Source organism: Oxyura jamaicensis, chromosome 15 (assembly GCF_011077185.1).
Source record: "Oxyura jamaicensis isolate SHBP4307 breed ruddy duck chromosome 15, BPBGC_Ojam_1.0, whole genome shotgun sequence".
Classification (NCBI taxonomy): domain Eukaryota; kingdom Metazoa; phylum Chordata; class Aves; order Anseriformes; family Anatidae; genus Oxyura; species Oxyura jamaicensis.
In genome coordinates, this window is record NC_048907.1 from 3,636,767 (window position 1) to 3,652,039 (window position 15,273).

General features: G+C 49.5%; 1 long non-coding RNA gene across 1 annotated transcript in view; it reads right to left on the bottom strand.

Annotated features, from left to right (window-relative positions):
• Positions 1-355: 355 nt before the first annotated feature.
• The window catches only part of LOC118174777, a 113,428-nt gene continuing 98,510 nt past the window's right edge, over positions 356-15,273 (bottom strand). The window contains exons 15-17 of the long non-coding RNA XR_004754770.1: positions 3,790-3,969; positions 2,092-2,368; positions 356-740 (exon numbers count right to left, since the gene is read on the bottom strand). This is a non-coding gene — a long non-coding RNA (uncharacterized LOC118174777). The remainder of the gene's footprint in view (positions 741-2,091; positions 2,369-3,789; positions 3,970-15,273) is intronic.

A 15,273-nucleotide genomic window follows, 5' to 3' on the forward strand; every position in this document is an offset into this window, starting at 1 on the left:
CAGGAAAGGAGACGGTACCGGAGCAGCTGCCACCCCCTGCATGCAGGCAGCCTGCAGGTTGCATGAGTCCTCTCCTCTTGGCAGCAGGGCGATGCTGGGAACGGGACGAGGGAAGAAAATTGTGCGGAGTCTTTCCCAGAGCTTGGGGCAGAGCAGGGAACAACAGCTGGGATGAAATTCAACCAGAATGTTAAAATCTGAAGGGTGATGCGATCCCTCCCAAATCCAAAGGGAAGACTCCAAAAATCAGAACCAAATGTACATAAGTGCGTGTAAGAGATGTGTATACTAGTCCTCATGTAGTGCCTCTGCCATCAGACATCCTACTGGGGAGTCATCAGTTGAAATACCCCAGTTATGGCAGTGACACTGGCCAGGCCAACCTTCCTCCCGCAGCCCTGTGCAGGAGTGTAGCCTTCGGTCCCCCCGCTACCAACAGCCTCTAAGGTAATGAGCAGTCATCAGATGAGATCTGATTTTTAACAAAATTAAGATTAAAAGAAGGAGGGGAAGACTTAGTGAATGGCAGGAAAAGTCGGTGTCAGGGGGTGACAACAGTTCCTTTTATCGTCCTCTGGAAAACAGTGCCATGACCAAGGATTTATTTACAGCAGTTGAAAGAAATAAGGGAGGTGCTGCCAGCTCCTTAAGGCAGAGACTGGTTTTAGTTATTGTTATTTTACCTTTGTTTCCACAACACTTAGGCCAGCAGGGTTCCTGGTGCAAGAGGAAGCCTCCTGCTGCAAAACAAATAGCATCTGATGACAGGGGCTGAAGCAGGGGCTCAGGCAACTACTGAGGACCAGAACTGGAGAAAGCGGGTCAGGATCCAGGAGGTGCCTGATCCGAGGCTGGAGGATGGGAGCAGGCTGCCGTGAGCCGCATGCATACCTCTGTGCTCGGAGGAAGGCACAATACCGACCGAGATCCTTCTTGCAACTTTGCTGCAGCATGGCTTGCTGTTGGTGAAACAGTGCTGAGCACAGCGTGGTCATCAGCCAGCTCCCAGAGGTGGCACGCTGGCCATCGCTGCCTTAAGCAGTTATTTGCTCTATACTGGGATGCTCGGGAGCATCCCTGTTTGTTTTTAGTACAAGAGCATCATCTCCAAATAGGTCTGCCTGGCCTTACTCTGGAAGTACACACAGGCAGCTCCCCGCGGGCGGCCAGAAGGGCTTCGCATCCTTGATATCTATCATACATTCACCAGAAAGCTAACTTAGTGCAAGCTGCCCTTATCTCATCCATTAAATGTGCAAGTGAATTGACCAGCTCCCCAATAGTAAAACATTGCTGTAATTGCTGCCTGGGAGAAGGCAGCAGACCCTTGCTGGATCAGCTCCCTTATCTGCACTTTACCAAGCACACATTTAGAAAATCCGTTATTTTTCAGCGCTAATTCATGGGGTGGATGCTGGCCAGAATTCTGTGATTGTACAAATCCGAACAATCTCAAAAGCAGTCCCCACCTTTCAATTATATGGGCCTTTCCCAGAGACCTGAGGAGTAAGGGTTCCCATTTCAATTAGAAACGGTGTGATTAGGGCCCAGAACAGCTTTCAAAAAGCTCTTCAGCTACACAGCTGAGCTTAGACAATCTGCCCACAAATGTAAAAGGACAAATTGTGAATGCTTTGTAAGTAAAAGAAGACCAAACTTTTTTTTTTTTTTTTTTTCCCTGGGGCAAAAGAATACCTGTGCCGTCTGCATTTTTGTTTCTAAGGCTTTTCCAAAAATAAATAAATAAATAAAATACAATCTGTTCTAAGTGTACAAGCAATCACTGACGGATTTATGCATGTATGCCCAGGCTCTGCCTACTGGGTTCTATCACAGATCATTAGGATAAAGGCCAGTGACCTCTATGTTCAGGGAGCAAAATACAGATGGAGAACCTTGTCCATTTTGTCCAACCCGCTAGATGTGCTGTCGCTATTACCATGCATTAACTCTCGTCACATACATTTACACACAGACCGTGATTGCTTCCTTTCAGGTCAGTGATAAAGCGGCTTTGGAGAAGCAGATATGCAGTGGGAGATGTACCCTTGGGCCAAAGAATCGTTAAATCATCGGCATCAAGAAACCTACTGCAATGCGACTTGACAGCTGTACGGTGCTAGGCCGGGGCTGTGTTTATTCTAGACTTTTTGCCCTGGCTTACGCTGAGCTTTTTTCCTTTCCTCTGAGTAATTTCCTATCATTGCTACCACATGGGTTCATTTCCATGGCAGAGGAAGAGACGAGTCACTGAAGCTGTCAATAGCTGAATCGGTACCATCGTCTCAGCAGGTCCCGGGGTCAGCGGGCTGATGCCTCCTCCAGCGAGGCAGGCAGGCAGGTGGACAACTCTAAATCGTGGCTGTACCTGAGAGCAAAGTCAAGCACAGCAGAAAGTGCTAGCCTGAACAACTGCAGGGGGTCCAGAAACTCCTCCAGCAACCACACTCTGTGCTTTATAATCCTGCTGAAGGCTTTGTGTCCCACTGAATCACCCACTGGCTCCACGCACAGCCCCACAGCCAGCCCAAGGTCAGGCTTGTCTTGCACACAGCCAGCCCGCTGCTGACACAGCTCCCCCTTGCCTCCTCCTAATAAGTAAATGCCTACCTTGAAGAGCTTTAAGCCTTGTTGGACAAAGGGTGGGAGGAATACAGCATTCATTTTTGCAGATGGGAGATTCAAGGCATGGAAATATTAAATAACCTGCCAGAGCACACTGGGAAGCTGAGCTACGTTGCCTGAGGGCTTGCCTCACATTTTGAGAGAGATGATCTCTATTCCCATGAACGAAACAGGCTTACTGTTAGCTAGGGAGGTACAGATGCCTATAATCTGGTCTGCAAAGAAAATGGGTTTAAATGATCAGGAAAGAGCACAAAGATCTGAGCTTGCTTTGGGAACCTAACCCAGGTACTCGCCTAGAGGTGCAGCATCCTGCTTCCGTACAACTCCTGTCTGTGGTCTCCAGGTGAAGAAAAATGGAGGGATTTTGTTTCATCTTCCCTGATGGTGAATGGTAATGACCTGCAAATTGGTGTCATGTATAGTTTTCATTTGTTTGTTTGTTTGTTTTCCAGGCTGTAAGGTAATGAGGCCTGTTCCACGGTTATAGTTTTGCTCCTTGCATTCGGGAAGGTTTTGTGCTTGCTGCTGGGCAGCACTGTGTGTCTGGGAGTTGTAAAGATGTCTGTGGTTTTACTGCTACACTTTTACAAACCTCAGGTTTGTATTTTTATTATGATTGCTGCTGTGAAGACATTTAAAAAATATTGTGTTTCTCTTTGCTGATGTTCCTCTTGATGTTTCAGGGAGTTGGGAGGTACCGGCAAAACATGCCGGGTTAGCCAGGAGGAACTCCTTCACCCCAAACCCTACCTTTACTAAACTGGGGAGGCACAGGCTGTTTTCATTCATTAACATCCTGTTAATAATTATTTATATTAACACATTTCAGCAATTAACATAAATTATCATTATTAAACCACAATACATTTATTATATTCACATAAATTAACATAAATTAACATGCTAGTGTGAAGCAGTATCGGAACAGAGCACCGGATGGGATGTTGTTAGCAGCCCAAGATAGTGCCATTTTCCCCCAGCCTTCCTTTTTGCTCATCCAAACCTCATGTAAGTACTCCGTTCTTGGGGGTCATGGACAAAGTACACAGGCATTTAACTGTCACTCTTTCAACCCTGTTTTCAGACTTGGCAGGGTTGTGTTTTGGACTGGTTAAGCAAATTATATGCAAAGAGGAAATCTCTCCATCCCTTCCCTCTTACCTGAGGTTAATGGTAAAACTGAGATGCAGAGATGTGCTGGCATTTGGCTGCTGTAGAGCTGTATCAATTCTCTCTTGTGACTAGTCAGGGGAGCTCTGAAATCTCATCATCCTGCATTGAAGATACAGAATTGTTTCCATTAGCTTGCTTGCTGAAAAGACCAAAAAGGCACGTAGGAATCTGCAGACATGAAACGTGTGGTCAGTGTTGGCTCACATCTTTCTATTGTGTTTGGTTTCAAAGGACTCCAAAGAACCTGGCAACTATTAAGGAGTTAGTGATATAGCTGTAAATTACATGGCAGCATCCTGAAAAGAGCCAGTTTGCAGTATTTGGTAAGAAGAAAGTTAAACTGCATTTACTGTATAAGCTGTTGCCAACACTCAGCCCTTCTGATCAATAGGATGAGGATGGGAACAGCTTAAGATAGGGTATTTTTAGATGCTGGGAGTAATCCTATATTATTTATTATCAGAGATGGTTTGGTCCAGCCAATGATAATGACAGTGCTGCAGTCGCTGAGTCTCAGCCTTAAATAAAGTATTCATGGATGCCATTAAAACACTGCTGCTCACATCCTCAGCAGATTTTGCAGGGATGAACTCTGAGATAATGCTGGGAGGAAAGGCTGCATGAGCAAGTGGCAGGAACCCCTAGGGGGTCCAGGCTACTGATTTTCCATCTGGCCCTACCACTCATTTGTGACCTTTAGCGAGGCAAATCCCTTCTCTCCGCATACCTCCTGCCTGGCCGGGACTGTCAGTGGCTGTGCAAGCCTGTAGCACCTGGAGTAACAGGACCGAGGTGTTGGTGGAGGCTTCATGGCATCAGGGGGGTGCCAGCAGCAGGTAATCACCAGCTTGAATCACTGCATGAACGCAAAGCTGCTCTGTCAGACACAAGGCTGTGCCCTGGCCATCCTTTTTCTGGCCTTTCTGTGAAAATCCCGCTGGTGGCAGATCTGCCCCTGCTGCAGGTTCCTCCGGGGGCCTCCATGCACGGCCAGGGCACAAACAGAGCTGGGCTCCAGGGAACGTTTCTGAACAAAACTACACGAGATAGAAGGCTTTGTATTTTGTTTTGTGTTTTTCCATACAGGGTATGGTGGTTTGGCATCTGTCAAGCGAACGGATTAGGAACAGATGGGGAAAGATGTGAAACCCCACTGATCTCTGAGGGATTATTTCAGAAATGTGGAGCACAAGCGCATGCTGGATTCCGGCCCCTGCACTCGCGTCCTTCCTGCAGGGACTGCCCAAAATGGGTTTCATGCTGCTGGGGAGTTCCTCTGCTCCCATGCCTCGGACACCTCCGATCTCTTGTCCCTGTCCTGCCCCTTCCAGCCTGCACCATCTCGTGTCTTACCGGGGATGTCCGGGGGAACTGCTCGGGGAGAAGGGCTGCACCCTGCCCTGCACTCCCAGCCTGAAGGCACAGACACCCTGACACCCCTCCTTTGTCCATGCTGCGTGCTGCAAGCAGCCGGCTTGTAGCTCCATTTCACGGCTGGATTATTGTCCATCTTTAAAACATATCAGGTTGCAAACTCCACATAACTTTCCTACTCCAATGCTGTCCCTAGCCCGGGTATCACCACATGCATTTTTTGCTTGCAGCCAGCAGAGGACACTTGCTTTCTTCGTAAGGAGTTTGCCCTCCACTTGGATGCAAGAAGGCAAAAAATGCAGAGCTTGGCCACACGTGGGCACTGGAACAGCAAGAGAAGGGCCCGTCCCAGGCTGCCTTCCAGCAACAGGGCTCTGGTGGTGCCTTTTTCCTTGGCCTTTCATGAGAAGTTTGAGATGTGCCTGCAGCAGGCTGTGAACCAGGCAGGCTGGCTGTGCTGGGCTCCCTGGGCCACGTTAGCGGCCGTCCCCTGGGGCCCATAGCCCCCAGGCGAGGCATTACCGGGCTTCGTGTCGCCGTGCCTGACTCTGTGGGTGGCAGGAGGACCTGTGGGTGGACTTGGCAGCGTGGATCTGAGTGCAAACTGCAAAGCTTTGGCAAATGCTCTGTTACTGAGCTCTCTGTTACGTGGCTGCACAACCAAACGAGCTCCCATCGGGATCAGATGCGTAACTGTAGACATGGAGCGTCTGAGGTTCAGACAGCTCAAAAGACTGTATCAAAGCCAAGCCAGGACTAACCCCTGACCTCTGCAGCCTGCCGGCTGCTCTGTCGGCCTGGAGGAACATTAAAGTTCCCCAGTATTCAGCTGTGCATCCCTAGGGAGTGCTGGACGAGCCGGGGTTGCAGCCCACAGCCCCACGGGTGCTAAGGCAGGTCCCAGCAGTTCTGGGGCAGTGAACTGCTGGGGTGAGAGGTACCGGGGCTGTCAGGTGCCCAGAGCAGCTCAGCCCTCCTGGAGGGAACATCCCTCCCACATGTGGCCTCCAGCCCTGAGCCAGGCTTGAATGCAGGACAGCAAAGACCCTTATGTGGCAAATGGCTAAGCCCACAATCTGCCCCCGTCCCTTCAGAGGCTGATCTGGTGAGCAAGGGCAGGGACATCTGCAGGGCAAGGTCTCACGGCACAGTGCTTTGCACTTACCTCTGTGTCTCTGCCTGTAAATAAGCTGTTCCTGTGTTCCTCAGGCCAGCCCTGTTTGTGTTTGCAGGGCATGCCTCTGGGGAGAAGAAACTCAAAAAGGCTGTTTTTGTTTACACTCATGTTTTCTAATCATGGGTAACTTTTCGTTTAAGCGCTGCTACTGGCTTTCCCCACCTCATGTAGAACACTCACGTGTTTTAATTCTGGTGATTTATGGGAAGAGAACCAAAAAAAGGAGGAAGAACACAAGTGAAATCTCAGTGGAAAGCCCAGGAGGTGTGGGCCACGTGTGATAAACACGGCACTCACCGTGCTATGTAAAACCGACACAGTCCTATCTAACCAGTAACCATGTGCCTTTAAATCATCTTTAGATTACAGCAGAAAAGCGAGGTACAGGAGACGTACAGGCAGACTTTGGGTCCACAACAAGCAGCCAAAAAGCTTTGCCCAGTGAAGCCTGACCCTGCTCTGCCTGTAGAAGTCCCACACTGTGCTTTAAAGATTTAACTGGGGCTAAGCAGCTTCCTGGTCCCTTTCTGGTCACATCAGCTAGATGTACCAAGCCTTCCTAGTCCATTAACAAAAAGAGCTGGCAGGCCTAGATTTGATGACTGTCTAAACAATATGAAGAGGTGGTGATTTGCTGGCGATGTGTAAAAACAGGCAGCAAATCAGCTGGCAACATGCGCTGGATTGAAATTGAATCAAAGCAAAAGGCAGATGACTTTGAATGGGCTCCAAAGGTCACAGAGAAACAAGCACAAAATGACACGGTTCACTGGAAAACAGAGCAAGCAGAAGGAGCACCGCATCTTCTTGGCACCAGGAGCTGCTGGCATCTATTTGCAACAAATGTATTTCTGAGTTTAAAAAAAATAAAATATCTGGAGGGAGGCTGGAGGCATAAAAAGACAATTAACTGGTACAGACAAGGCTGCCATGGCACTGCAGAGAGCGGGCAGAAACCACGGTGCTGGGAGCGGCTGAGCGCACAGCGGGGTTGTGATGCCGTGGGGATGGTGATGGTGGTCGCGGGCTCCGTGCAATGGGCGCTCCGAGGGGCCGGCTGCGGGGCTGGTACTGTGCCCCACCTGTGCTCCACGCTGTCCCAAGCATTCCTTACTCACTGGGAAGGGCCTCCTTCACGCCATATGGGATGCTCGAGTTGATGGCTAATGGGTAATTGAACGTGTAAATGCAGTGAGCACAGAAGGAACGTCTCCAGCATTGGAGGCCAACGGTCCCATGCACAAGGCGAGATGTAACCAGCAGTGAGAAAGAACCAAAAAAGAGCCTTTGCACCGAGGACACAAAACAACAATGCACCAAAGTCAGTGGCAGAAGCACCCTCAGGGCAGTGCAAGGAACAGATGGGTCAGCCTGACCACGGTGGGATGTCTAAGCAGGAGAATGTGAGTGCAGTTTGGTACTTTCCATGTCACGGGGTCCATGCAATACCATCGAAAAACATGAGTCAAAAGTTTTCACCACCTGGCACTTTGGTGCACAGCATTAAGTTCTCTCTGCAGTGTGGGGCTGGCAGCAGGTGCTTTTCCTACACCTGGATGATCTAGCAAGGATAAAACGGGCAGGAAACGTGCAGACATCCCCTTCTCTCTTGGCTGTCAGCAAGGGCAGACTCCCGCCCCCCAGTAGCTCCTACGCGGTGTTTCCTTAGTACGGAGTGCATGCATTCCCATGCATGCCCCCTGCCGTGGGGCTGTGAGGGATACACAGGCTTCATCCGAGGGAGGGATCGCCTCAGTGCTGCCTGCCTGGGCGGAGGAGTGGGTGGTGGGTGATGCCACTTCCAATTCCTAGCAGCAATCTGGATGTGTCTGTGCTGGGAAATTGCAAAACGCTGCGTTGTACTAATTAATGCCAAACAGGAGGGCTTTGAATACACATAATCAAAATAACCTTCAGCAAACCCCAGATTCCTTCCGTCCACGGGTATCTCATAAAAAACATTTACATTTATTACGTGGTAACGGAAACACACCTCAAGAGCACACTGTCCAGCACAACCATAATGCTGAGTTGGGCTTCAATTGTCTAATGTGCACAGAAGGAAACACCGCTCTGTTCATTCATGCTCCAGGAGTGCTATTTTCACCACTGGCAGCTCCTGCTGCACTAACTAAAATACTTCTGATCCAGTCCAACAAGTTTTTTTCCAGGTTTGCTTCTCCACAGCGAAACCACAGATCATGCTATATGGAAAGCTCGGAGCCTCGAGAAGTGTAGAGTTACTGGAGGTTGCAGCGGTTGGATTTGATCCTAAAACAATGAAACCGAATGTGAAAAAGACACAGATGGCTGTCGCCTCTGTGCCATTTGGAGCGGTTTTTGGTTTCCAGCCAGTCAGCCCCATGCCACAGTTATGTAAATAAAGGCAGCAGAGTTCGATGCAGGGGTACACACATCTCCAACAGGCTGTAGCATGAGGGATGAAATAGCTGCGTGTTGCCGAAGAGGGCAAAAAGATCAGCACACCAGCTTGAAGGACAGAGGATTTAAGGACACAGAGTGAAACCTTCTTTTTGCTAAGGCAAAGGAGGCTTTGCTGTGGCTTTTGATGCACCTGGATACCTGCGTGCTATTCTGCAGAAGTCTAGAAGGGCGATGAAGCCTGGAAGCTTTCCTCCATGGGCCTCGGCCCTGGGGAGCTGCTTGCTTGTCCTCTCTGTGCAGCACCAGCTCCTTGGGATGGGGCACACGTCAGCGCTTCAGCCCTGCTGCCCTACCACCAGCAATGAGAGGCAGAAAAGGGAAGTCTGACGAGAACAGGAATGAGAAGAAGCCACGGGAAAGTGGTTCAAATTGCCTTGACAGAGGGCACACTGCTGAGGTCAGACCCTGAATTCCGCAAGGTGTAAGGGGCTGTACATGAAACTGCATCCTCTTACTCCAGGGCTACACATAGCCCTGGTGAATTTCAAGAAGAAAAACACAGAACTGCAGACCCCTGTTAAAAATGCTGCTCTTCAGTGAGACACCAGCAACAGAACAGATTTTGATATCCGATAATTAAACTCCTAATCAACCCCTTTTTAAAGATGCCTGATGGTTCCCTTCTCAATCTCCTGTAAGGATCGGGAAGGCTTAGAAATTTAATACAATTCTGTGGCTGAGTTAAACATCAGGCAGGTTTCAGACTGTGTTTTACTAGAACCAGATGAATTTCTAAGCTTGAAATCCAGCACACAGAATGCTGATTAAGTTTGATCTGGTGACCATCTGTCCTTGTGTTTGTAGTATGAGTAGCTAAATGAAATTCTGGAAAAAAAGGGTTATCTTAAATACACACAGGATAAAGCAAATTGAAAAAGCCCCATTCACTGTTGCTATGTGAATCTTCTCAGCAAGAGGGGAAAATTAGGTCTGTCTCTGAAGTTACATATGCTCAAACTCACTTTTTTGACTCTTGGAAGCTGAAACATCAAGCTGTAAGTTTGGTTTAATTGCATCTTGTGCATTTTCCCTTCGCTGCACACTAAAGGCAAGCAGACAATACATTGATTTCTGGTAATTAGAAATGTTTTAGAGCAAGTCAGTATCTTGGAAGGTGTAAACTGGTGCTGCTCAGTGCAATTTCTCACCCTTTCTGCCTCTGCTTGGGCCATTAATCACCACAAATTACCCCTTATCTCTCTTTCTCTTCACCTTTATATCCATCTATGTATCTATCCATCTTTTTATTTAGATAGAGCAAGAGAAGACGATTAAACTGTGAGTAATATCTCAATAATCAACCAAAGGTCATTAAAAGCAGAGGTGATGGCTGACAGATTTTTTTTTCCAGTCATAATGGAAACTTGCTGGAGAAAAGAACAGCATGAGGAGTGGTGGCACGACATAATGCCTCCTCTGAAGAGAGACACTGAGAGGCTGGGCCCATCAGCAGACTGAAAGGGGAAGAGAAAGTATCAGGAAAGGCAGGAAAACAGCACTGGGGGATCCCACATACAGAAACAGAGACAGTGCTTGTGAGGCTGGCTAACGGAAATGGTTTCTAACATGCAAAGGCACCAACTTCTGGTCCCCGAGCCCCAGCTCATGCCACGCGGTTCTCCTCCTTTCGTGTGAAGAACCGCAGGGAGTGCAAAGCAAAACCAAATTCAGTCCGTGCCCTGTGCCAGTTTTCCCCGGCTGCCCGCGGGACTTTGCTCTTTGAAACGGAGGGTATCTGTTCTTTAAAAGGATTTGTTCACATGTCAGCAAGTCAGCCTGTGTACCAAAGGGAAGATGCCGAAGATGGCTGCAGGGCTCGGGCTGGGGCGCGGGACAGCTGCACAGGAGGAGGCGGCTCAGCAATAACCACAACAGAACCGACCGGCTGGGATCTGGGGAGCACCTTGGGTGTGGGAAGCTCTCTGCTACTACGGGAGCTGCCTGCTCCAGGCTTTCCCACCGCTTACCCTGAGCCTGACTGCTTGATCTCCTGGCAAGAGGGAAAAGTCTGCAACAGTGATGCTTTTCTGGGGGAAGAGAGAGCCACGAGAAGTTCTCGCAGGGGCTAGAAAGGAATTTGGCAAGAAGAGCCAAGTGGGCGCCTTTGAAACTCCAAGTGTGTTGGCTTGTCTGCTCTGGTGACTCCCTGTGTCCCCAGGCATGTGGATTCCACAGGTGTTAATACTGTTAGGTGGGCCCTGCTCATTTCCAGTGGCCAGGAGGGAGGTCGTAGAGACAGTACCTGTGCAAGTGCGTCTGGCTTCGATAAAACCCTGCTATTAGTGTTCAAAGTCTCTGGCTGACACAAGAAAATCCAGTCGTTGGGCTGCTTTCTACCTCAAACAACCTAGGAAATGAGCACATTGGGCATCATTGGACTAAATTTATGCTTTTTACATGGCCATTTTCTTAGCATTTTTTTTCCTCTCTGAAGTTTAAGAGATGCTTGTTTTTCTTGCTAATTCTTTCCTCCCGGGTGCTGATAGGGATCTCTGTAACATGAAGCCAGCTGGAAGAAATTCAAGCTGCTTTCTAAATGCTGTTATGAGAGAGTGCAGGGGACGTGTCTTTGAAGCTGCTGGACTCCAGAGATGTCCCTGATTCAGGAGAAATGCAAGAGGCAATTAAGCTCCTTTTCTGGACCAGGCTTGGAGCCCCTCCATGCGAAAACACAACCTTGCTGCTGTCACCCCACACTGACCTCCAGGGAGAAGAGAATTTGGGCAGCTGTTATTTAGTCTATCTGGGAAGAAAGGGGCGTTTGGCAGAGCCACCTCCTGGTGCAAGGGAGGCTGCTTTGGCTTTGTTCAAGCTAAATAGTCCAGGTCAAGTGGAGGTGTGAAGATACTGTGATTTGTGCTTCATGTCTCAGACATGAAGCTGGCAAATTGTGTGAGGTGATTCAAGGCAACAACCTTGTGGCAGGACACGGGAATTGTGAAGATTTCATGGGGGAGATACTGTTTTTTCATTTTATTTCCTTTGCTTCTATTTGTCATTTCTTGCTGCGTTGACCCTGCTGTACGTGCATGGATCCCTGTGGGAATGGCCTCTGTGACACTGTGCTGTGACAAACAGGGGCTGTCCCTGGGTTAACAGGAGTCCGTGGGTGGGACAGAAAGGGGGTGATGGTCACCATGGCCCTACCTGGCTTCTGCTCCTGTCCTGTCCCTCTCTGGTGGGTCCTCCTCAGGCATCACCACACAAAAGTTGATTGAAAAGGGACCATGGAAAGGGACAATAGCAAGTCCTGCTTCCTGGTCACACAGACAGATCTCTTTACACTCATTGAGCCTCCCCAGATGGGCCCAAAACACCTTTGTTCAAGGTGAAGTGAAAATCCTGGCCTCATGCCTGGAAGCTTCAGGTGTTCAGGCCCAGGGGCTCACACTGCCTAAACACAGCCCCGGCTGCTGGAAGAACTGTCTGGTTACTCCATCCCTCTGCCAGGGAAGGCTTGTTCCTGGTTCTCTCCTTCCCAGTCCTTTCTGCAGGCAGGGTTGAGATCCCCACATAACGGGGCTCTGTCAGTCCTGAGGGAGCGGGACAGTTCCACGAGGCACACACGTTGGTTATCGGCACCTTGAAGCAATACAGGAGGCAGACAAAGAGACAAGTCCACCGGGGAAGAGATATTCAGCCTGATGTTTGTACTACTGGTTCAGTCCTAGTTCAACTCCAAGGCATAGGGGAAAAAAAGGGAAAAACGCAAGCAAAGGGCTTTCCTCTGAGAAAAGCCCAGTGGTTTATTGAGCTCTGGCCCTGTTTGAAAATCTGGCTTCAGTCATAGCTACAAGTTTCTTCTTCAGAGAAGAAGCTTAGTGGGACTCCGGCATGGTGGGAGGCTGACAAACCATCGTGAAAACCATTTGTAACGTGTGGGGCCTCGGAAGCAAAGCGAAGAGAGAGCCAACAGCCCTGAGGAAGTGCAAGGGAAGAAGCTGCACATGGGCTCCCAGTCCGCAGAGATGAATCCAGGTCTGCGCCTTTGCCGCCCTCCCCCCTTCCCTTTGTAGATATTTCCTGCGCAGACAGCTTCTATAGGCATTTCCTGGAGAGGCTGCACAGCCAACGTTGCGTTTTTGACATTTTCTTTTTAAACCACACTTCGCAAAGTTAAGGGGTGTGTGTAGGGGGAGCACAGAAGCATAATGCCGAGGCAACTTTATCTGCACAGAGAATGTGTCACCAGCCAACTCTAACAGACTGCATCAAATGGTACAATCTCCTAAAACACACAATGGCAAAAGCATCAGGTTGTCTGTCTGGAGTCAGCCTCTCTTGAGCTTTCCGGGGCTCTGCTCCCTCAGCTCGGCCATGCCCTGCTTTTTGCAGGGTGCAAAGCAAGACCCAGAGCAAGGAAAAGCAGGCACCTCTGGCAGCCTCCTGGCCCTGGGTGCTGCTACTCTCATCTCCCCCTGCTCACACATCCCTCCTCCTGCACCCACCTGCTTGCTCTTGCCTTTTCCACGATGCTAGGAGCACTTTGGAGCAGGTCTGTTTTACACGGCTGCGTGCAGCAGTTCTGTGAAGTGGCCCTGTTTCCTGGCTGAGGGCTCTGAACACTCCCGTATCTCACCTGTATTGATATTGGAGTCCTCTAGCTTGGGAAGAGACAGCACATGGCCACTTTCCCTCCTGTCAGGATGCAGGGAGGCTGGGCCACGGCCTCAAAACTGGATGCATTCGCTTTGCTGTGGGAGGTGTGCCGGTGGCAGAGCCCCAGGAAAGGCTCCCTCTGTTGTATGATTTTGGGGTAGATTTACAGCTCTGAGGAAAGACGTGCACATCTCTGGTCCTGCCCCACAGGGTGGGGAGGAGCTGGGACACTGTCACCAGGGACACCTAATTGCTATAAATCATGGCAGCTGGAAGTAGAAAAATCAGGCAGACAGCTGTGGCTCTGCCTTGTTTCTCTTGGCTGCACAGATGAACAGAACTAGGATGACTTCTGACAAGTCTAATGCCCAGCCAAGGCAGGCACGGTAGTCTGTAAAAGAAAAGGAGCCCTCTGGACCATCCTGTCTCCCATATACATACTGGTTTACAAGTATTGAGCACAGGGAAAGAGCTTCAGAGGATTTCAAGTCCATATAAGACTGCGTCAGAATGGATGCCAGGCTGGCCCTGAGGATGTGGTTGAGACCTGCCAGCTAATTATTTCATTAATTATTTTAAAGAATTGACTCAGCCAGGGCCGACCCCATGCACCGGTAGCACCTGTAATTAACACGATGCACAGAATTGGGTGAATATCTCCAGATAACATCCAGGGATGGCACTTGCGTTGCTCTCCCTGCTTGAAGTTCTCGAGACATGTAAGAACACGATACAGCAGCCCAGGTTGAGCTGCTCAAGAGGAAATAAAAAAGAGGGAGCATCCTGGCAAGAGCACTAGTGGATGAACACATCCTACGAACACCCTGGGACCACTGGGGGCAGGAAACACTTTGTCCTGAGCCATGCTCAGCATCCATCCCCCCAGATCAGCGTGCTGAGCGATGCTCAGCCCCACACAGTGCAGTCCAGCATCTCTAACACTTCCTCCCCAGCCCGGAGCAAGCAAGCACCCAGTGGGTCTCACTCCTCTGGCTGGCAAACCTGAACACCAGGAGCGCGAAGCAGCCTCCTGAGTCACCACCCTTGAAACCCAAAGTAGAGAACATGTTTCAAAATAAAGGCAGCTTGAGCGGTGTCAGCTCTGCTTGTGTTTGTTTCTATGGAAAATTGTTACTCTAATGTGAGTCATGGGAGTAATTAAGGGATAAATAGCAGCACTGCAGTTCGTCAACACCCTGGTGCCTGTTGCAAAAGCGAAGGGAAGTGTACACATTCTTAGGGAGACACGAAACCAGTCAGGACGCAGGCAAAATAACCATTCCTATCCTTTGGGCTTTGGCAGTCTGCTCTGGCCTTAGTCAAGCTGGTGTCAGTCTGGAATAGCCTTGCTGATGTGATTTACCAGGGAACCAGTGAGGTCAGGGTTGTGACTGTTCGGTTTATGTCCGGGTGTACCAGACAGAGAGACCAGTGCAGGAGCCCAGCATCATAAATGGTGTAAGCCCAGATGGATGTTGTGAAACTGGACAGTAAAGGAAAGCATAATGCAGCTTTGCTGATATTTTTTTCTTCTTCACGATATGCTGAACAAAAAGAGCTTACAAACTGTCCCTGCAAAAGCACTGAGCTGAATGGGAACTGTGACAGTCCTGTTTTAGCCCTGGCATGATCACTGGAGCTGCGCTAGGGCAGGGAGAGAGAGCATGAGCAAGGAACTGAGCTGTCTTTGAGCTGGACATCTGCAGCCTGAGAGAGACGAATGTGATGCTGAAGGCAAGAGAGAGAGGAAGAAGAAGGGCCCACTCATTAGGGACCACTGATACTTTTGAACCACTCTGCCATGGACTAACATGAAGTTTCTCTGAAGACAAAGAAAACAATGCGGCAAGGCAGGAAATAGTGCTTGGAGATGAGCA